Source organism: Thalassophryne amazonica, chromosome 16 (assembly GCF_902500255.1).
Source record: "Thalassophryne amazonica chromosome 16, fThaAma1.1, whole genome shotgun sequence".
Lineage (NCBI taxonomy): Eukaryota > Metazoa > Chordata > Actinopteri > Batrachoidiformes > Batrachoididae > Thalassophryne > Thalassophryne amazonica.
Genome location: NC_047118.1, coordinates 41263491 through 41286160, shown reverse-complemented (window position 1 = coordinate 41286160; position 22670 = coordinate 41263491).

Here is a 22670-nt window from a genome sequence, read left to right as displayed (position 1 = left end):
AGAACAGAGAACTTTCAGAAGAAGTCGGCATGAGGAGTTTATTCGGACATTCCATTGTTAACGGACATTTTGTAATGAAAGAACGTGAGGGCAGAGTCGCATGTCGGGCCGGACCCGACCGCGGGGGGTCGCGACAGGAAAAACACCTCCGTTGGAAACCTTAACGGACAAGTTGGAACATGCCCAAGCTGTTAAACAATTTCTCAGTTACTCACTTGTTGAAAGCCATCAAAAGCCGCCTGAATTTTACAAATGGTTTTCAACACGGAGGTGTTTTTCCTGTCGCGGCGCACACAGATTCGCAGAGTCATCACGGAAACGACTCGGCGAATTTGCGCGCACGTCTTTCATTACAAAATGTCCTTAAACAGTGGAATGTCCGCATAAAGTCCTCATGCCAGCCTCTTCTGAATCTTCTCTGTTCTCTCATGATGTCCTGGGTGAATTAAGCCTTAAATTAGGATGCTTTCAGGTCGAAACATGCCGACGACGGCGCCTGGAAGCGCTGTGTGACGTCCCGCTCCATGGGAAGTCCTTACACCGACAGAAACACCCCATAATCTCTCATCAGCCGTTAAACTTTTCACCAAAAACCAGCTTAATTTCTCGAATAGTGTCCACTCGGATATTCCTCACAGGTCCAGAAAAAATTTTGATAAAGCAACGCGCGCCGTCTTGAGCAGCGTGTGAAACAAAGGAATTCAGCCGAGAGGGCGGGACCACATCTCACTCAAGGCCTGCCCACAGGGAAATGACATCACCGACACGCATGAAAAAACTCATGCATGCGCACGAGGGTTCAAGCATGATTGGTGTAATCGCACGTCATTCAAATCCATATAGTTTTTAAAAAAAATAAAAAGGTAAGATACTTTTCTGATAGACCTCATAAAAAGATCGATATTCAAGCTTTTTTCTCTCCCGCACGCACTGACTGCTGTGCAGATTCATCAAAGTCTGCTCTCTGTCTGTAAGAGCAGCGCTGTGCTGTGTCACACAACACAGAGCAGCACACCCTTGTATTGTATTGTGGTTTGTCAGCCCTCTACCTCAGGTGATTGTTGAGTGATATTTTTTAAACAAAAATGTTGATTGTGATAATAAAGTATTTTGTTGACATGTGCAATGTTTGGCGAAATTCTATCCTAGGTCTTTTGGATCCTTTGGGTCTATGAAACTTAAATATGAAAAAGTATCGGTATCGATATCAGCGATACTGGGCCTGTATTTACTTGGTATCGGATCAATACCAAAATTCCCGGTATTGCCCACCTCTACTGCGAACCCTCCCGCAGCCGGTGAGAAAATATCCGCCTTTTATCCCCTCTCGCATTGAAACCGGAAGTGAGCTTACAAGCGCGCTCATTGGTCGGTTGTGGTTGGGCGTATATGCTTGTGAATTTACTTTACTGACCCCACGGTTGGGTGTATAGCCACTCCATATTTGCATCACCCGGTGATTAAACGTTAACGCTGTTTTATTTATTTATTTATTGATTGATGTCATAAATTGTAATAAATTAGCCAAAAGTAAAAAAAAAAATGTCAAAGGAGGGACAACCGTTAAATGGCTGGTGTGTTTCTTTTCATCACTGAAGTCTTCCTTTTAATAACAGGCATATCTGTACCTTACGTATGCTAACATCCAGTGTTGCCACAGTTACTTTGAAAAAGTAATCCAATTACTGATTACTGATTACTTCTTGAAAAAGTAACTTAATTACTTTACCGATTACTCAATTGTAAAAGTAACTAAGTTAGATTACTAGTTACTTTTTTAGTTACTTTCCCCAGCTGTCAACAACAACCCTCTGCCACCTCAACATTTAGTCACCCTTTCTTGACTTCAATAAAAATAAATACTTGTTTTATAAAAACTTAAATAAAGACCTCTTTCTTGACCTCATATTTAACTGTTGACAGCACTGTAATAGTAAAACTTGCGATTTCTAACCTACATTGTTTATAAATGTAACTATTAAATTCTTTCTAACATTTTTCTAACATTTAAATTCTTTCTAAACATTTTACTTGCCGAAATTATTATTATTTTACGTAGTATTAATAGTTGTAGTAAAAAAAAAGGGCTTCAAAACCGGACCTTTAATCTAGGGGTGTTGTGAGGGGGAGCACATCCCTGCCCCACACCCCCATTCCTTCTGGATTCGCCCCTGCTTTGGCGAATGGATAACATTTATTTATGCAGAAAACATGACCAGATTTACAAGTAAGAAAGTTTTATTGCGTTTTCACATCATGTGGTCCTCAGAACGAGAGTTTAGGTGCATCTGAGTGGAAAATAGTGTTAGTTGTTGACACGTCGCGGAGGATCAGCTGTTTTTAGGGAGCAGATATGGAGCGGCTCAGCTCAGAACTCTAAATAAAGGAGGGGGGAAAAAAGCATAAAAATGTCTTTGTAAAGCTCAGTGCACGTGTGCTGTTGTCACCGCACTTTAAGAGGTGAGGACGAGTCGTAGCTGCTGCAAAAAACCGCGGATGAAAAGCTCACAGCTCACTGAAAGTGGTCAGTTCAGTCGAACCCGACCTCCTGCCCACAGACCAAGTTTAATGCTGCTATCGACCCACAATGAAAAATAATAGTAACGCACAGTGACATGGAGAAGTAACTTTAATCTGATTACTGTTTTGGAAAGATTAACGCGTTAGATTACTCGTTACAAAAAAAAGTGGTCAGATTAGAGTAACGCGCGTTACTAAGATTAGTGGTCAGATTAGAGTAACGCGCGTTACTCTAATCTGACCACTAATCTTAGTAACGCCGGTAACGCGGTTACCGGCATCACTGCTAACACCTTAGGACATTATGAAAAAAAAGGAAAATGGTCAAGTGTCAGAGGATAAAACGTCTCCTCAGTGACAAGAAAAAACTGTTTTTCTGTTCCCTCACTGGTTTGATTAAAATTCATAACCTCTTGCAAATGTTCGACTTTAGGGTTATATTTCAACCAGACGTAATAAATGTGCATATGCTTGACAAAGGATATGCAGATTTATTTTTAAAATAATGACTCAACTGTGTATTAATCAAGCAACCACATGAAACAAGAAACTTTACCTTTATTCTGAGTAGAAAACAGTCCCAAACATTGGAACGGTTTGCCTTTACACATCAGAGCTGCTCCAACGCTAGAGACTTTTAAATCTGCTCTTAAGACTTATCTTTTTGCTTTGGCTGTTAATACAATCTGATCATACGTCTTCTCCAAGTCCACAAAACACATGTAGACAGGGTGGCCGTACTCCCAGGCCCCCTCCAGGATCCTTGTGAGAGTAAAGAGCTGGTTGGTTGTTCCACGACCAGGACGGAACCCGCATTGTTCCTCTTCAATCAGAGGTTCGACTATCGGCCGAACCCTCTTTTCCAACACCTGGAGTAGGCTTTACCAGGGAGGCTGAGTAGTGTGATGCCCCTGTAGTTAGCACACACTCTCTGGTCCCCCTTTATAAATATGGGGACCACCATCCCAGTTTGCCACTCCTTAGGCACTGTCCCAGACCTCAACACAGTGTTGAAAAGACGTTTCATCCAAGACCACCTCTGTCTTGGATGAGATGCATGTAAATGGACTGCATTTATATAGCGCTTTTCCATCTGTATCAGACGATCAAAGCACTTTACAATAATGCCTCACATTCACCCCGATGTCAGGGTGTCGCCATACAAGGTGCTCACTACACACCGGGAGCAATAGGGGATTAAAGGCCTTGCCCAAGGGCCCTTAGTGATTTTCCAGTCAGGCGGGGATTTGAACCCATCATCTTCTGGACTCAAGCCCAACACCTTAACCACTAGACATCACCTCCCCGAAGCAACTGCTATTCACACTGTCATGAACACTGCCATCTACTGGATGGCAGTGTTCATGACAGTGTGAATAGCCATTATGAACACTGCCATGAACACTGCCATCTACTGGATGCACTACTTTATTTCTGATACAGCTGTAGTCATGAGTTTCTGGTCTTCAACAATGTTCCACCCACAGCACGACCTGATTTGTTAGGTCTCACGAGTACAGCCATCAACATGTAAATATCTTTACACGGTGTTCTAGACCATTATATGTCTCACATTCAGAAAGCTGAGACAGATGAAACACAGAGGCATTATACTAAAAGAAAGTACCCCAAAGGGGGAGCATTTTTAAGGTATGGATGAGAGGAAGCAAGAGAGAGAGAGAGACAGACAGACAGACAGACAGAGAGACAGAGAGAGAGAGAGAAAGAGACAGAGAGAGAGAGAGAGAGAGAGAGAATACCCTTAGAGCTCTAAGGGTCAAGGGTGGAGCTAGAGAGGAGGCTGGGGTGGCACTGGACCCCCATGAAATCTGATTGGACATCAGAGGTGCCGCCCCAGATGATTGACATGACATGGCATTGCATGTTTGGTCTAGTGCAGCAGATAAGTGAATATTTACTGAGGGATCCTTCAAATGGTGATGCAAGCACCAAATTTGGCACACATACTCCTTAGACATTACTCTTTTAAAAATGCCGGGTACCCATGTGAACTTTCAATAGGCGGCCAAGAAGGGGTCAATTGAAGTATTACACAGGGGTCAAATTTTAAAAATGCTCCAATCATATTGAAAGGTATTCCATATTATTTGTCTGATCATAAAGATTCCAAAAAGGTATAGTTTGGACTATCTGTGAATGAATGTTCCGGAGTTATGGGGTAAAAACAGCAAGAACAGTGACAAAGGTCAATTTCAATTTGTACAGGGGTCAAAAGTTAAAGTTGCTCCAATTTTGGTAAAAAGTGATGCAAATTATTAGTTGGGTAAATACGGTTTTAAAAAGGAATAGTTTGCATCATGTATCATGCTTAGTTATCATGTTACAGGGTAGCATATGTCACATGTCATAGAATCCAATGGATGCTATTGTTTAACCTTTACTTTGCAAACCAAGCACACAACACAGTCAAAACTATTCCATTTATTAATCCTATTAGCTCAACCAGTAATTTGCACCATGTTTTACCAAAACTGGAGCAACTTTAACTTTTGGCCCCTGTACAAACTGAAATTGACCTTTCTCAGTGTTCTTGCTGTTTTTACCCCATAACTCCGGAACATTCATTCACAGATAGTCCAAACTATACCTTTTTGGAATCTTTATGATCAGACAGATAATATGGAATACCTTTCAATATGATTGGAGCATTTTTAAATTTTGACCCCTGTGTAATACTTCAATTGACCCCTTCTTGGCCGCCTATTGAAAGTTCACGTGGGTACCTGGCATTTTTAAAAGAGTAATGTCTAAGGTGTATGTGTGCCACATTTGGTGCTTGCATCACCATTTGAAGCATTTTTTTTCAGTTATCCACTGCACTAGGTCACCAATTTTGAAATTGGTGGCATCTATTGACTGCTAGGTCCCTCCTGTACAGTAGCTGGCACTATGTACTACAAAGACTTCTGATCCACCTTACTAGGAGAAGAAGAAAGTGTTTGCCTTGAGCCAGATATGAATCTGAACACATCATCCAAACCAAAGACTCCTAATGACACCAAAGTTATATCGGTGAGCAAACGACCATATTTTTTAAGCCAGAAACAAGGTCCATGTAGTTAAAAGTGACATTTTCTCCTTTAATTTTATATATATATATATAGGGCTGAACGAAAGACAACTCCTTTATTCCTCCTCTGGTCTGTATAAAAGTTCTGGACATTGAATGGAGTGCAGAGTTGCTCTGTCACTAAGCGGCTACAGAGGTAGACTACAAAATGTTGTTTGTGGCTTTGGTGAAGTTAGTTTCAGGTAGAATATTTGACACTGTTGAACCCACAATGAATATCTGAATTGGTGAAAATTTTCTTTCTCCAAGACATCAAATCTAGACTTGCATTTCAAATGTGCTTTCTGGCAAATTATAGCTGAACTTTCAGGTCTTCTTTTTAAGAAAATCCTCCTCTACACCACTTCATCATGAAGCTGTATAACTGGGGATACAAAATGCAAAATATGCATTATGCACAATTTCTCCAATCACAACCACAGAAGCCCATAACTTCTTCTGGGTTGTCTCGGTGTCTTGGTGGCTTTCCTCACTCTTATCATTCATGAACAGTTACTCAGTTTGTGAGAACTGTTTACTCCACACAGATTTACCATAGAGTGCCATACTGTTTGTATTTCTACATAATTGATGTAAATAAAGTCTAAGACATATTCAGTGACTTGGAAATGTTCATGTATCCATCCCCTGACTTGTCTGACGAAAACTAGCAAAAAAAAAAAAAACCTGATTATTATTTACAGGTATTATATTACTTACAGTTGTATCCAAAAGTTTGGGCACCCCTGATAATTTTCATGATTTTCCTTTATAAATCCTTGGTTGTCTGGATCAGAAATTTCAATTAAATATATCATATAGCAGACAAACACACTGATATTTGAGAAGTGAAATGAAGTTTCTAGTATTTACAGAAAGTGTGCAATAATTATTTAAAGAAAATTGGGCAGGTGCATAAGTTTGGGAACTCCAACAGAAACAATACATCAATATTTAGTAGATCCTTGTTTTGTAGAAATAACAGCCTCTAAACGCTTCCTATAGCTTCCATTGAGAGTCTGGATTCTGGTTGAAGGTATTTTGGACCATTCTTCTTTACAAAACATCTCAGGTTTGTTGGTTTCAGAGTACCACAGATTTTCAATAATATTCAGGTCTGGGGACTGAGATGGCAATACCACCAGCTTGTTAGGCACGCGAACGGCTGAAGCTGGAGCGGTCCTCTATGATTCAGGAAGTGATTACATCACAACCTGTCATGATGTGTCGTGCTGGAGAGTAAACTTGTCTTTAAGGGGTGCAGACAGGACGCCAGTGGGTCACCGGTGCATGCTACTGCACACAGAGAATTTTGAAATGTTCAAAAAAATCTTTCACGCACAAATGTTGTGCTATGTTGCGCAATCTATTCTCCAACACTACGTGCAGCTCATCAAGTGGAGCAAGCATGAAGTGAACAGAGTGAGTGGTTATGTCAGCAGATCACATCAGGGCGTAGCTCATCTGAACAAGATGTTAAATCTGTTATAATCATACTTTAACAGCTGCAGACAAGAAGGAAAGAACACGTAACTGTTTTATCAAGCGAGGACAATGTAAAAAAGACAAATAATTACCTTTTCTGATGGCTCAATATGCTTTCTGCAGCTTCTTAGGCGCACGGGAGTGCGCGCACTAATGGCTCTGGCTGCAGCCTCCTCTGTGATTCAGGAAGTGATTAGAGTCATTTTCAACTGCCAATTTGCAGAAAAAAATGAGTAATCCACCACGAAATAATTATTTTATATACGCAGCTTCCAGTGCAGTGCGCGTGGCAGCCGGTAGATCAAAGAACAGCGGCATCTACAACCCCTGGCAAAAATTATGGAATCACCGGCCTCGGAGGATGTTCATTCAGTTGTTTAATTTTGTAGAAAAAAAGCAGATCACAGACATGACACAAAACTAAAGTCATTTCAAATGGCAACTTTCTGGCTTTAAGAAACACTATAAGAACTCAAGAAAAAATATTATGGCAGTCAGTAACGGTTACTTTTTTAGACCAAGCAGAGGAAAAAAATATGGAATCACTCAATTCTGAGGAAAAAATTATGGAATCACCCTGTAAATTTTCATCCTCAAAACTAACACCTGCATCAAATCAGATCTGCTCGTTGACACTGACCCTACGTGTCTTCTTGCAAGGAATGTTTTCGCAGTTTTTGCTCTATGGCAAGATGCATTATCATCTTGAAAAATTATTTCATCATCCCCAAACATCCTTTCAATTGTCCAAAATATCAACGTAAACTTGTGCATTTATTGATGATGTAATGACAGCCATCTCCCCAGTGCCTTTACCTGACATGCAACCCCATATCATCAATGACTGTGGAAATTTACATGTTCTCTTCAGGCAGTCATCTTTATAAATCTCATTGGAACGGCACCAAACAAAAGTTCCAGCATCATCACCTTGCCCAATGCAGATTCGAGATTCATCACTGAATATGACTTTCATCCAGTCATCCACAGTCCACGATTGCTTTTCCTTAGCCCATTGTAACCTTGTTTTTTTTTCTGTTTAGGTGTTAATGATGGCTTTCGTTTAGCTTTTCTGTATGTAAATCCCATTTCCTTTAGGCGGTTTCTTACAGTTCGGTCACAGATGTTGACTCCAGTTTCCTCCCATTCGTTCCTCATTTGTTTTGTTGTGCATTTTTCAATTTTTGAGACATATTGCTTTAAGTTTTCTGTCTTGACGCTTTGATGTCTTCCTTGGTCTACCAGTATGTTTGCCTTTAACAACCTTCTCATGTTGTTTGTATTTGGTCCAGAGTTTAGACACAGCTGACTGTGAACAACCAACATCTTTTGCAGCATTGCATGATGATTTACTCTCTTTTAAGAGTTTGATAATCCTCTCCTTTGTTTCAATTGACATATCTCGTGTTGGAGTCATGATTCATGTCAGTCCACTTGGTGCAACAGCTCTCCAAGATGTGTCACTCCTTTTTAGATGCAGACTAACGAGCAGATCTGATATGATGCAGGTGTTAGTTTTGGGGATGAAAATTTACAGGGTGATTCCATAATTTTTTCCTCAGAATTGAGTGATTCCATATTTTTTTCCTCTGCTTGGTCTAAAAAAGTAACAGTTACTGACTGCCACAATCTTTTTTCTTGATTTCTTATAGTGTTTCTTAAAGCCAGAAAGTTGCCATTTTAAATGACTTTAGTTTTGTGTCATGTCTGTGATCTGCTTTTTTTCTACAAAATTAAACAACTGAATGAACATCCTCCGAGGCCGGTGATTCCATAATTTTTGCCAGGGGTTGTAGCTATGAACACAGCAGGTGGGATTGTCATGACTACGTTCATGCAACTGCATGAGTCTCACGCATGCTCGTGTCAGGGGGCCTTTAGTCAGCTCTCGTCTGCCCCGCTGAGTCCCACAGTCAGATGCGCGTTCAAGTTTGTGGGGGCATGGCTTCGGACGGAGCACTGACGGGGGAGGGGGTGGAACCAAAGGAGGTGCTACTTTCAAATCTTCCTATCTCTCTTGCTCGCTCTCCAGGACTACCAACTTTAGCTTTATGATCCCTACAGTCTGACTGTGATGTCACTGATCACGTGGGGGCTTCCCCAGACTTGCACAAAGCATAATGGGAAGCACACAGTGGTAGCCAATCAGAGTAGAGAGATACAGTAACATGTGCTAGCTCATCTCTCTCTTTCTCCTCCTCCAGAAAACGCTCTGAAATCGCAGCATTTATGTGTAAATCTGAGATATTTGTCATATATTACGTAAAAGCAAGTGAGAAATAAAACTTGAAAAATGAAAAATGCTGATTTTGTAACTTGATAACACCTCTGCAGTGATTTACAAGACTTTTCAGACATCAGTGTCACACATCGAATCAAGGTAACTGCCAGTCTTTTCAAAAGCTCAGCCATGCACAGACACATGTCCTCCTGCAGATGGCGGTAGAAAGGAAAGAAAATATTCATGATGGAATTCCCCACGGATAAATATGTTCTCTTGAATAAAATGAGCTGTGGTTTTACAAGTTGTTTCAAAAATAAACCGACATTATAATGCTTGGATTTCAGGAGCAACTAAATGTTGTCACTTTTGTGAAATTTGGGTGGCCTTTTAGCATGAAATATGGGCTATTAGACATTTCATGAAATTTTTTTTGGAGTTTCTGTTATTCTAAATTTTTAGATCTTTTTTACTTTTTAATGAAGGCAAATATCAATTATTTCAATTATTGGTTTTGTTGATTCAGTGTTTTATTTCACTTAATCTTAATTTTTCCCCACTAAAACCCCAAAGAGCATATGTCTGTAACATTTACCTTTTTATGTTAGAAATAACTGTTTCCTGTGAACATCTAGTGACTCTTAAACCTCCACTTCATCCCTGTTTTATTAAGTTTAATGACAATTTGTTTCAGTCAAACCACATCTAAGCTGTGTTTTTACACAAGAAAAAAAAATAAAAAAGAAGCAAACTGCACATTTGTGTCTTTTTTCATGAAAATATCTCATTAAATATAACATATTACACTTTTGTCAGGCCTTTAAAATACTTCCGTGGACTCTTGCTGTAATATGTTGTCAGTGGCTGAGATAGTTGCTGTAGGCATCTAAACCTGATGGAAATCTCTTTGTGGTGTGTCAGTGATGTATGTATGTGCAAAATAAAACAAAACACTACTCCAGGTATGTTTTTGACAAGAATATAACATAACTTTGTTACAAGGTCAAACGTTAATGTTGCATGATAAAGGCCTTTTAATAATAACTCACTTAAAGAAATAATGGCAAAACTCACATGTAAGTAAAAAAAAAAAAAAAAAAAATGATTAATTGAAAAAATAATCGACTGATGAACTGATTAGTAAAATAATCATTAGTTGCAGCCCTAGTGTTTAGGCTGAAATAAAATATGTCTTTCCTAAAAAATCAAAGTCCGGATTTCAAAAAAGAATAGAAAAAAGGACAGGGAAAGAAAACTAAATGAGGGAAAGCAGCTGCTAACCAAATTCTTTGAAAAGAGAGGTGAACTTGAAAGCTAGCTATATTGAGTTGGGGGGTCTGGGGGACCAAATTGCACCCCCAGATCCCCCAACTCAATATTGCTCCCCCAACTTTAAAAAGGGTTCCTGACTCCCAGGGGTGATCTAAGGTATACATGATTTAGACCTGGTTTGACTACGCATTAGAAATTTTGTGTTTGCGTTAATAAAAAAGAACATAACAGTGGGGGGGGGGGGGGGGGGGGGGGCTTCAATATGGCTAGTACCTAAGGCCCAGAATTTGGTGCTACGCCCCTGATTGTACATATATTGCTGCACTGCAATGCCTTTACACACAGGACCTCTCTCAATGTATCACTTCTTCTCAAAAAGCCTTTGTGTCTTCTTCAAATATCGTTGTGTATTCTTGCAGTAATTTTAACAGTCTAATAGTATGGTACACTATGTAATCCAGTAGGATTTTTTTGCTCAATTCAATCGTTTAATAGCTTAATTTGGGATCAAAGTAAGGGAAAATGATGGGGTTCAAATTGTTTGACCCGGGAGCCATTTTATATTGCCCCTCATCCTCCCACCTCCCCAAAAACAGCTGTTCTGACCAATTACAAATCACACATCTTAGGGACATTCTACATGACTTTCGGGGTGCTTGGTCCATTTCTGACATTTGAAGAGATCAGAAATCAATTGGATTGATTTTCATCTTCTGTTTTCAGGTCAACCATTTTGTTATAAAAACCCTCGAGATGACATGGACACCCATCACTGCTAATAATAATTTGACTTTTATTTCTGGACAGTTATTTTGGGTATTTATGGAGTTATTGAGACACTGTTAGGTGACCAGAAATTATACTGATCTCTGATGTACCAGGTGCAACCAGATTCAGGCTCAACCATGCAAGTAATGACACATGAAAATGCTAAACAATTCAGTTATCCATGATAATGGCACATGAGTACACAAGTATAAAATATATATGTGGATATATCATCATTTTATTGGCATTTCTTGGTATGACACATTTCATGTAAAATTCTACCTTATTGGTACAAACAAGTTGTAAAACTGATGTTGTAAAACACCCTAACCACTTCACCACCACCACCCCCACTTTTAGTGCAGCAGATAACTGAAACAATCGTACAAATGTTGATAGAAGCACCGAATTCAGTACATATACTCCTTAGACATCACTCTTTTGAAAAAAACTGATTGGTCACATGAATTTTCAATAGGCAGGCAGAGAGGGGTCAATAGAAGAATTATACAAGGGTCAAAATTAAAAGCTGCTCCAATCATATTGAAAGCTATACTACATTATTTGTCTGCATGGTCATAAATATTCCAAAAAGGTGTAATTTGGACTATCTGTGATTGAATGTTATGGAGTTATGGGGTAAAAACAGCAAGAATGGTGACAAAGGTCAATTTCAGGTGGTACAGGGATCAAAAAGTTTTAGTTGCTAATAGTAGTCCAAATTATTGGTTGAACTAACTGGATTAATAAATGGAATAGTTTTGACTGTGTTGAATGCTTGGTCTTCAAAGTAAAGGTTAAGCAAGGTCAACATCCATTGGATTCTATAACATGAGGGCCCCTTCACATACAGTGCAAATTTGGTAGAACTGCGCATGACATGCACATGAAGCAGTAATCATATGCAAAACAAGTAAAATTGTAGCTGGCTCGTACACCTGTTGCAACAACTATTGCGTACACCAGTGGCTGAAAGACAGAGTGTGCACTGTGAGATCCCATCGAACCCTCTCGTGGCAAGTGTTGGCCAAATTCCAGGTGACACGCACAAACATCTAACACAGCTCGTATGGCACTTAGAAAATGTGTGGGCATTCACACTATCATCATGACTAGGGTTGGGTATCGAGAACCGTTTTTTTTTTTTCGAGTAATTCGATCCACCGATATCAATAGCCTTTTTGCTTAACGATTCCCTTATCGGTCCTTCAGAGCAGCCATTGTTTTTGAGGGTGTTTGTCGGGAAAATGATCATTTCTCTACGTTGTTTACAGGCCCTGCAGTGGCTCTGTAATCAACCGTTTCTGCAGCGCAACACCACTTTGAAGTGTGAACCAATGAAACAATGCTTTGATCCACTGGCTCATGGTTCTTTGATTCACTGCTCTTCAGAAACAGCAAGTCTGCTTCTTAACCTCTCTCAAAGCCATTAAAATATCATGAGTCACTTTTGTGTGAATTAAAGTCAGTAACTGGGACTCATGTCTTGTTGCAATCAAGAAACGAGAACTGTCCTCCATTCCGTTGGCACAACTCAAACGCTGCGCGGCTGAAACAGAGTCCGGTCGGAATTAATAACTTCAAAACGAATTGCCGCTTTGAATAAAATGACACCGCTTACAAAAGTTGTAATACAGACAAGTATCTATAATAGACTAAAAAGTTTTTTCCTCCCAAAATGAGACGTGCTGCGTTCTTTATAAATTACATCCTGATGTGCAGCGCAGCAGCTACAAGGGTTCATCTCAGAGGTATCAAAGACATTCATGCCAATAATGTCTGAAAGGAAATGCTTTTGACAATAACTACAGATTTTGTTTATTTCTATTCATGTCCAGAGATCAAGGATCCACCATGTAGTGTTCATTAAGTCCAAAGTTTAAGGCTCCAGTGACCAATTTCATATTTATTTACTTTAAGACTCAATAAAATGTTGTTCAATTTCAATTTAATTGGCTTATTAAGCGCCAAATCATAACAAAAGCCATCTCAAGGTGCCTCACACAGATCAGTTCAACATAAAAAATTAAAATAAATGAATAAAAAATTCAAATATATAATTTAAAAACAGAAGTAAAAGAATAAAACAGATAAAAATAAAAACTATTCATAAGAAAGACAATAAAAACAAGCTTTAAGTCTTGACTTAAAAATGTCCATGGACTCTGACTGCCTCACGGTTGCAGGAAGACCGTTCCATAGAGCAGGTGCACGATAAGAAAAAGCTCTTTGACCCTTTGATATAGAAAACCTGTAAAGCCTACTTTTAGTACACAAAAAATTCACAAGAGGTATCAATAAGGGAATCGATAAGGAATCCGATCGATAAGCAGAATCGATAATGGTATCAATATCAATAAAATCTAATCAATACCCATCCCTAATCATGACAACAGTCAGCAGACAATCACTGTCAAGCTGGATGAGAAATTTGTCTAAGTGCCCCACGAGTGTGGCAGACACAGTGGCACATTGTGTGTGCGCTTACCTGACAGGGGGTGTGGCCACTGACAGAAGCAGCTGTGGAGATCTGTGGTTTTGGATGTCCCAGCTGGGGGACACGTACTGTGTTTGGATGGACATGAACTAACAATTGCCCAGTGTGACGTGTGTGTGTCTGCTTGCTGTCATCATGTGGACATACATAAAAACATATATCGCTGTTGCAATTGGCTGCAGTGAGTGCGTGCACATGCCGGGCACTCTGACAGGCTACTCCAGGTGAAACGGACAGTCAGATCATAACACACAACGGGCGATCTGACTGTTACGTCACCCAATTGAGCTCTGTTCCACATGGCATGGTGTCTGTCCTGCGGCGCACTGTCCACAAGACACGCGTGTCAGGCAGGACACACATGCGGGACCAGCTGGACACGCCGCCAGCACATGTGGACATGATAAGTGCACACTGCTACTCATTCATGTCATTTCATGACTGTATATCTGTGACCATGGGTCATCTAAAGAGGAACAGATGGTTGGTAGCTTAGTGGTAAAGTTTCTGACTGGCAATCAGAGCTTTTGGAGAAGTGCAGGTTTGAATCCCATGGGTGGCATGTATTTTTTTTATTATTATTTTCACACTGTGTTCCATGTGCATGAAGCATCGCAGCGGCATCATGCACGCCTGCCCACTCAATGTTTTCGTGGTTTGCTCATACAATCTATTCCGCCCTGAGTCCCCGAGTTGTACTTATTCATACTGTGTGTGAAGGGGCCCTGACATATGTTACCCCGTAATGTGATAACTAAGCATGACAGATGAGGCAAAATTTTACTTTTTAAAACCCTATTAACTCAACCAAGAATTTGCATCACTTTTTACCAAAATTAGAGTAACTTTTACTTTTGACCCCTGTACTAACTGAAATTGATCTTTGTCACCATTCTTGCTGTTTTTACTCCATAACATTCAATCACAGATAGTCCAAACTATACCTTTTTGAAATCTTTGTGATCAAACAAATAATGTGGTATAGTTTTCAATATGATTGCAGCATCTTTTAATTTTGACCCCTGTGTAATTCTTCAACTGACCCCTACCTGGCTGCCTATTGAAAATCGAGATTTCAAAAGAGTAATGTCTAAGGAGTAGTTGTACCAAATTCGGTGCTTCTATCACCATTTGCACCATTCCTCTGTAAATATTCTGTTATGTGCTGCACTATTTCATAAAGCCACCATCACACAGCAAGAATGTGCAGGAACTAGGCTGAAACAGCAAATATTACCATCATCGGACGCAGTCGGGAGGGAAAGAGGAACGCATACAGATTACCTCATCCACACCTGCACAATGGCATCCAAAATGCATGTAGACAACAGTTTAGATGACTGCTGTCAGACGGCCATAAATGGCACTGAAGACTGCCCGATGTCCAAACGTCTGGATGGCAAACACAGACCGGAGTGGGAGGCAGTGCTGTGTTCCTCACCTGCACATCAATATTTCCCGATTGTGGCCAGATGTGTCATTCTGACAAAATTTGGCCTCAATCAGCGTAAGTGTGACGGGGGTATAAGGAAACCCAACAGGAGCTAAATTTATGAAAAAGCATAAACTGTAAAGAACATCAACCAAATCAGTCTGCAGGATGCTGTTTACTGACTGACACATTTTGTGCAACAGTTTCTTTGGAGAAAATCTGGATTTGCAATAAACTGGATCAAGTTATGGCAGCATGGTTGCTGTGCTGTTTCCTCACAGCCACAACATTTTGGGATCGCTACTCGCCTGGTCCTTTCTGTGTGGAGTTTGCATGTTTTGCCAGTGCTTGTGTGTGTTTCCGCCAGATGCTCTGCTGTCGTCCCACTCCCAAACACATGCAGGTTAAGTGCACTGAAAACTTTAACTTGGCCATTGGTGTAAGTGAGAATGTGTTTGTTTGCCCCGAGTTCAGAAAATGAATGAATGAATTAAATTATTTTTAATACATAAGAATGTCCTGTTTTGCTCTGAGAAAAAAAAAACTTTCAAAGCACTGAAAGCCTTTTAAACAATTAAAGATAAATCTTTCAAGTTGAAGGTGTTATGCCATCACTAAATCGCACTGTTAAATTTTGCTTACGAAATAGCACGATTGATGTTTAAATGCTGCCAAATTAAAAATAACATCTTCCACACTGACTGCAAAATAAACCAAGTCTTTTTGTGCCCTTTTCCTGATTTGAGGCATGGGGACACAGTTCAGCTGATTAACGCCTTCCAGACACGTCTGGTGAAAATATGAAAGCAACAAACTGGTTTCCCTTCTGGTCACAGCAAACAAACAAACCAAAAAAAACTTCTCACAATGAAATCTTCAGCTGCTTAAATGTGGAAATCAGCAAGTTGACCAGCGAGTTCCTCATTCCTTATAATTTCTGAGAAACAGTTCTCAAGAAAATGACTCTGTTCATGTCTTTCTCTTTTGGAGCCAAACTTGCTGTCAAATGTCACGACAGTTGCTACTAAATTTCCACAGGAGTGAAATATTCATCTTGTGATACACAACTAAAGGACATCATGAACAAATTGTGAAATATTCTCATGAGTCCTTCTCAGAAATTGTTACTCTGTGTGGTGCAGTAAGCCTTAAAAGAACATAATTCAAAGCAAATAAAGTACAGAGAAGTAAATAATTGAAAAGAGGAAGTGATTATACAGTACCTCTTCTCATTATCAGCTCTGCTCAGATGTAAGGTTCAAGATATTTGTTTCCAGGAAATAGTAATAAAGCCCCAACTGTTTTATGTTAGCCTGGTAATCTTTATTGTCAATATACTTATGGACTGCATTTTGTGCATATTTCTGAATCAAACCAAAAAACATGATTCAGGGTAAAATGATAAACGGTGAACTCATCAGCAACACTGACTTTTCAACTTTAGAGTCTAAAAACAGCAACACATTAGCCATGTCTTTATGTTAAAGGGCAGCACGGTGGCTTAGTGGTTTGCACTGTTGCCTCACAGCAAGAAGGTCATGGGATTGATTCCCACCTGTGGCCTTTCTGTGTGGAGTTTGCTTGTTCTCCCCGTGTTTGCGTGGGTTTCCTCCAAGTGCTCCAGCTTCCTTCCACATTTAAAGACATGCAGGTAAGGTGGACTGGAAACTTTATAATTTTCCAGGTTTCCCTTGCAAAAGAGATCTTAATGTCAATGGGACTAACCTGGTGAAATAAAGATTAAGCTGGTGATTTATTGTTTATCTGATCACGTGTTTGTGTCTTCCTCAGCTTGCCCTGGAAACATCCTTTCCTCTTTCATCTTTGTCTGTTCATCAGAGAAGATTTTTCTTCCATCCTGATGGCCTCACTGAATGACACATCAAGTCAGGACTGTAAACCGACCAGAATGTGGTTTCTAATCTGAATCAAGTTGACTGTTGATGGTGTCGGCATCATAAAATCTTCAAAATCTCACTTAAAAGAAATAAAAATGCATCTCTTTTGTTTTCATGAAATTTGGTAACAGATCGAGTCTTTCAGTGCAAACAAAGCATGTATTTTCCTGGAATTGTTTTTACAGATTTCTTAAAATACATTATTGTGACCAGTTCATTCAGTAATTCATTTTCTATACCTGCTTACTCCAATTAAGGGTCATGGACCATCCGGAGCCTATCCAAGTGGGTGGCGTACACCCTGGATAGGCACCCAGTCTATCACAGGACTACATATAGACAGACACATACATATTCACCCTCTCACTCACACCTACCAGTTTAGCTAACCTGCATGTCTTGGGAAGTTGGAGGAAGCCAGTGTGAAACACATAGGCAAAAATATATGTGCAAACTTACTTAGCAATAAATTTGGTTTTCATTCTGAAAATGGGGAGAACTTGCAAACTCCACACAGAAAGCACCAAGGAGGGAACTAATCCCAAGACCCTCTTGCTGTGAGGCTTAATCCACCCTCTTACTCTTCAATTCAGTTGATTTCTACAGCACCAAATCACACCGTAAGCTATTAAAAACATGCTAACATGAGCAGGTTTAAACATTACCCACCCCATAGCCTTGGTGCAGAACAACTGAAAACCCAGACACTCCCTTTTGATTTTGAATGAATGAATGAATGAAAACTGTTTATTTCGAACATTTGATACAACAACAATTACAAGATAGATCAGTAAAGACAACAACAAAAAAGTTCCTACTGTGTACCCAACATGTCCGAAAAGGGGTAGGGTGAAGCATCAGCTTATTTATCCCTACCCCTTCTTCCCCACAACCAGTAATACCCTTTGCCACATATACACATAGATTCCTATACACCTAAACCGATATCAATATATATATATCAACATACATACACATATATATACATATATACATACACATATATATATACACCCAACAAAAATATAAATGCAACACTTTTGGTTTTGCTCCCATTTTGTATGAGATGAACTCAAAGATCTAAAACTTTTTCCACATACACAATATCACCATTTCCCTCAAATATTGTTCACAAACCAGTCTAAATCTGTGATAGTGAGCACTTCTCCTTTGCTGAGATAATCCATCCCACCTCACAGGTGTGCCATATGAAGATGCTGATTAGACACCATGATTAGTGCACAGGTGTGCCTTAGACTGCCCACAATAAAAGGCCACTCTGAAAGGTGCAGTTTTGTTTTATTGGGGGGGATACCAGTCAGTATCTGGTGTGACCACCATTTGCCTCATGCAGTGCAACACATCTCCTTCGCATAGAGTTGATCAGGTTGTCAATTGTGGCCTGTGGAATGTTGGTCCACTCCTCTTCAGTGGCTGTGCGAAGTTGCTGGATATTTGCAGGAACTGGTACACGCTGTCATATACGCTGGTCCAGAGCATCCCAAACATGCTCAATGGGTGACGTGTCCGGTGAGTATGCAGGCCATGCAAGAACTGGGACATTTTCAGCTTCCAAGAATTGTGTACAGATCCTTGCAACATGGGGCTGTGCATTATCCTGCTGCAACATGAGGTGATGTTCTTGGATGTATGGCACAGCAATGGGCCTCAGGATCTCGTCACGGTATCTCTGTGCATTCAAAATGCCATCACTAAAATGCACCTGTGTTCTTCGTCCATAACAGACGCCTGCCCATACCATAACCCCACCGCCACCATGGGCCACTCGATCCACAACATTGACATCAGAAAACTGCTCACCCACACGACGCCACACACGCTGTCTGCCATCTGCCCTGAACAGTGTGAACTGGGATTCATCCATGAAGAGAACACCTCGCCAACGTGCCAAATGCCAGCGAATGTGAGCATTTGCCCACTCAAGTCGGTTACGACGATGAACTGGAGTCAGGTCGAGACCCCGATGAGGACGACGAGCATGCAGATGAGCTTCCCTCAGACGGTTTCTGACAGTTTGTGCAGAAATTCTTTGGTTATGCAAACCGATTGTTTCAGCAGCTGTCCGAGTGGCTGGTCTCACACGATCTTGGAGGTGAACATGCTGGATGTGGAGGTCCTGGGCTGGTGTGGTTACACGTGGTCTGCAGTTTTGAGGCTGGTTGGATGTACTGCCAAATTCTCTGAAACGCCTTTGGAGACGGCTTATGGTAGAGAAATGAACATTCAATACACGAGCAACAGCTCTGGTTGACATTCCTGCTGTCAGCATGCCAATTGCACGCTCCCTCAAATCCTGCGACATCTGTGGCATTGTGCTGTGTGATAAAACTGCACCTTTCAGAGTGGCCTTTTATTGTGGACAGTCTAAGGCACACCTGTGCACTAATCATGGTGTCTAATCAGCATCTTGATATGGCCCACCTGTGAGGTGGGATGGATTATCTCAGCAAAGGAGAAGTGCTCACTATCACAGATTTAGACTGGTTTGTGAACAATATTTGAGGGAAATGGTGATATTGTGTATGTGGAAAAAGTTTTAGATCTTTGAGTTCATCTCATACAAAATGGGAGCAAAACCAAAGGTGTTGCATTTATATTTTTGTTGAGTATATATACACACATATACACACATATATACACAAACATAAATATACACCTACACATACCTACTTACATACAAAATACTATATATTTACAAGCCGAAGCAAAAAGCAAAAACACCCTAATCCTCATTACCCTTCCTCCTCCCTATACCTAGAAAAAAACATATTTTTGTACCGCTGTTTGAACTGGTTCATGCTTGGACATTGCTTGAGCCCCACTCCCAATCTGTTCCACATCCTCACCCCACAGACAGAAATACAGAAACCTTTTAATGTTGTTTGTGCCCACTGATGCTTTAAATTAAATTTCCCCCTCAGATTGCAATCCCCTGATCTGTTAAAAAACATATTTTTAATATTTGCTGGAAGTAAATTGTTTATTGCTTTATACACGATTTGTACTGTTTGAAAATGAACCAAGTCTGTGAATTTTAAGAATTTGGATTGTAAAAATAGTGGATTTGTATGATCTCTATAGCCAGTATTATGAATAATTCTTATAGCTCTTTTCTGCATTACTGATAGTGATTGTGTTGTACCTTTATTGTTGTGTGGGCCGCTGAAGAGGAGGTACTGCTGGCCCATCACCACAAGATGGCGCCCTGCTTGAAGTGCGGGCTTCAAGCACGAGAGGGCGTCGGAGCAACCAGGAGTGACAGCTGTCACTCATCATCAGTACCAGCTGTCACTCATCCACTACTCATCACCACCACCATAAAGGCCGGACTGCAACTCCACCTCCCCGCCGAGAAATCAGCTACCATTCAGGTACTTTTCTCTGCTGACTCAAAACGTTGAGTAATAATCTGAACTTCTTTTGCAGCTGTTATCCTGTGGTGTTTGCCTTATCTGTGGGATTGGCGTTTGGTGTGATCAGCGACGGCTTCGCTTCACAGTCCAATCAGATAAGTGGTTAGACAGGAGCTGCACGAGTGTGTGATTGGAGGTGGAGGTTCTCCCTCCTTTACTGAACACTGACTGTGGGATTACTGAGTGTGCGAACTCACACTCATCAGGACTGTCTCTGTTTTCTGCCAGCAGTACCGGGTCTGACTGCTGAAGACAGCGGCCACCTGGGGCGCAGGGCTTGGCGGCTCCGGTGTTCTTCAGCTCCGTTGGCAGTGGAAGCTGTGTGGGGATCCGGCTCTTCTCTCGCCAGGCGTCTTCTATCGTCGAGCCTGCCCACACGTCACCTGGTGTATGATTGACAGTCCACCATATTGTTATTGTCTGTACGTCGTTGTGCGATTCACAACATTAAATTGTTACTTTTGGCTTATCCATTGTCCGTTCATTACCGCCCCCTGTTGTGGGTCCGTGTCACGTCACTTTCACAACATTTATAAGTATTACCCCATACCTCTGCACAGTACTGTAAATATGGTAAAACCAGTGAGCAGTAAAGAATGCGGAGTGAGTTGTGGTCCAGAATATGTTTCACTTTGTTTAGAACTGAAATGCTTCTTGACAGTTTACTTTGTATATGTTTTATATGAGTCTTCCAGTTTATCTTATCTATTATCACCCCCAGAAACTTATTTTCATGTACCCTTTCAATATCTACCCCCTCAACTTGTAACTGAACCTGTATGTCTGTATTACAATAGCCAAATAACATGTATTTTGTTTTACTCAAGTTTAATGATAATTTGTTTCTGTCAAACCATATTTTCAATTTTCCCATTTCTATATTGATCCTCCTCAGTAACTCCTGCAAATCCCCCCCTGAACAAAAAATGCTTGTGTCATCTGCAAATAATACTAATTTTAATATTTTGGAAACATTGACAATATCATTTATATAAATTAGAAACAGTTTTGGACCCAATACTGACCCCTGTGGGACGCCACAAGCATTGTCCAAGCATGATGATGTATATTCCCCCAACTTCACAAACTGTTTTCTGTTACTTAAGTAGCTTCTCACCCAGTGCAACACCAACCCCCTGATCCCATACTGTTCAAGTTTACTGATTAATATGTCATGATTGATTGTATCAAAAGCCTTTTTAAGGTCTATAAATATTCCAACTGAATGTAATTTGTGGTCTATGGCGTTTGTACATTTTGATAGAAGAGTCTGGGGTTTTGTGAATGAAATTTGAATTTTTGGATTTGTGATTAAGGTTTTGAGAAAATGGGTGGAGGTTTCAGGAAATGTGTTTTAGCAATTAGGAAAAAACATAAAAACTGGATGACACAGTGCCTGCCAACAATAGGACATCCTTCCATGATCTTTTTTTATTTGGTGAATCAGAGTTCTGCAGCCGTAGATAATATATTTTGATACTTATAGGATTAGTATTGATGAAACAAAAAACTGAATGTGTGCTCATTCAAAAGCTTACAGTTTTTCCCAATTGCTAGAACACATTTCTTGAAACCTATAATCCAAGCCAATGTCCAGTCACTCTGAAATAAAACTGATGAACTTCACGAAAATGTCAAGTTCTTGCATTCTTGCTTTAACGGAGACGTGGTAGAAAGAACAAGACCTTCAGTCCAATGTGGAATTGGACGGCTTTAATTGACAGATCTCAGTGAGTTAGACTCATTGATGTTTTATCAACATGGAGGAGGAGATGGTCTAGTGGTTAAAGTGTTGGGCTTCAGACCAGAGATCCTTGGTTCAAATCCCAGCCTGACCGGAAAATCAATAAAGGCCCTTGGCAAGGTCCTTAATCCTCTAGTTGCTCCTGGTGTGTAGTGCAGCAGCCTGACATCAGGATGAATGTGCGGCATTTAATGTGTAAGGCACTTTGAGCATCTGATGCAGATGGAAAGGAGCTATATAAATGCAGTCCATTTACCATTTATCCAATGCTCTTGTCTCCTCCACTGGTGCACCTCAGGGCTGTGTCCTTTCACCTCTTCAATTTGTTT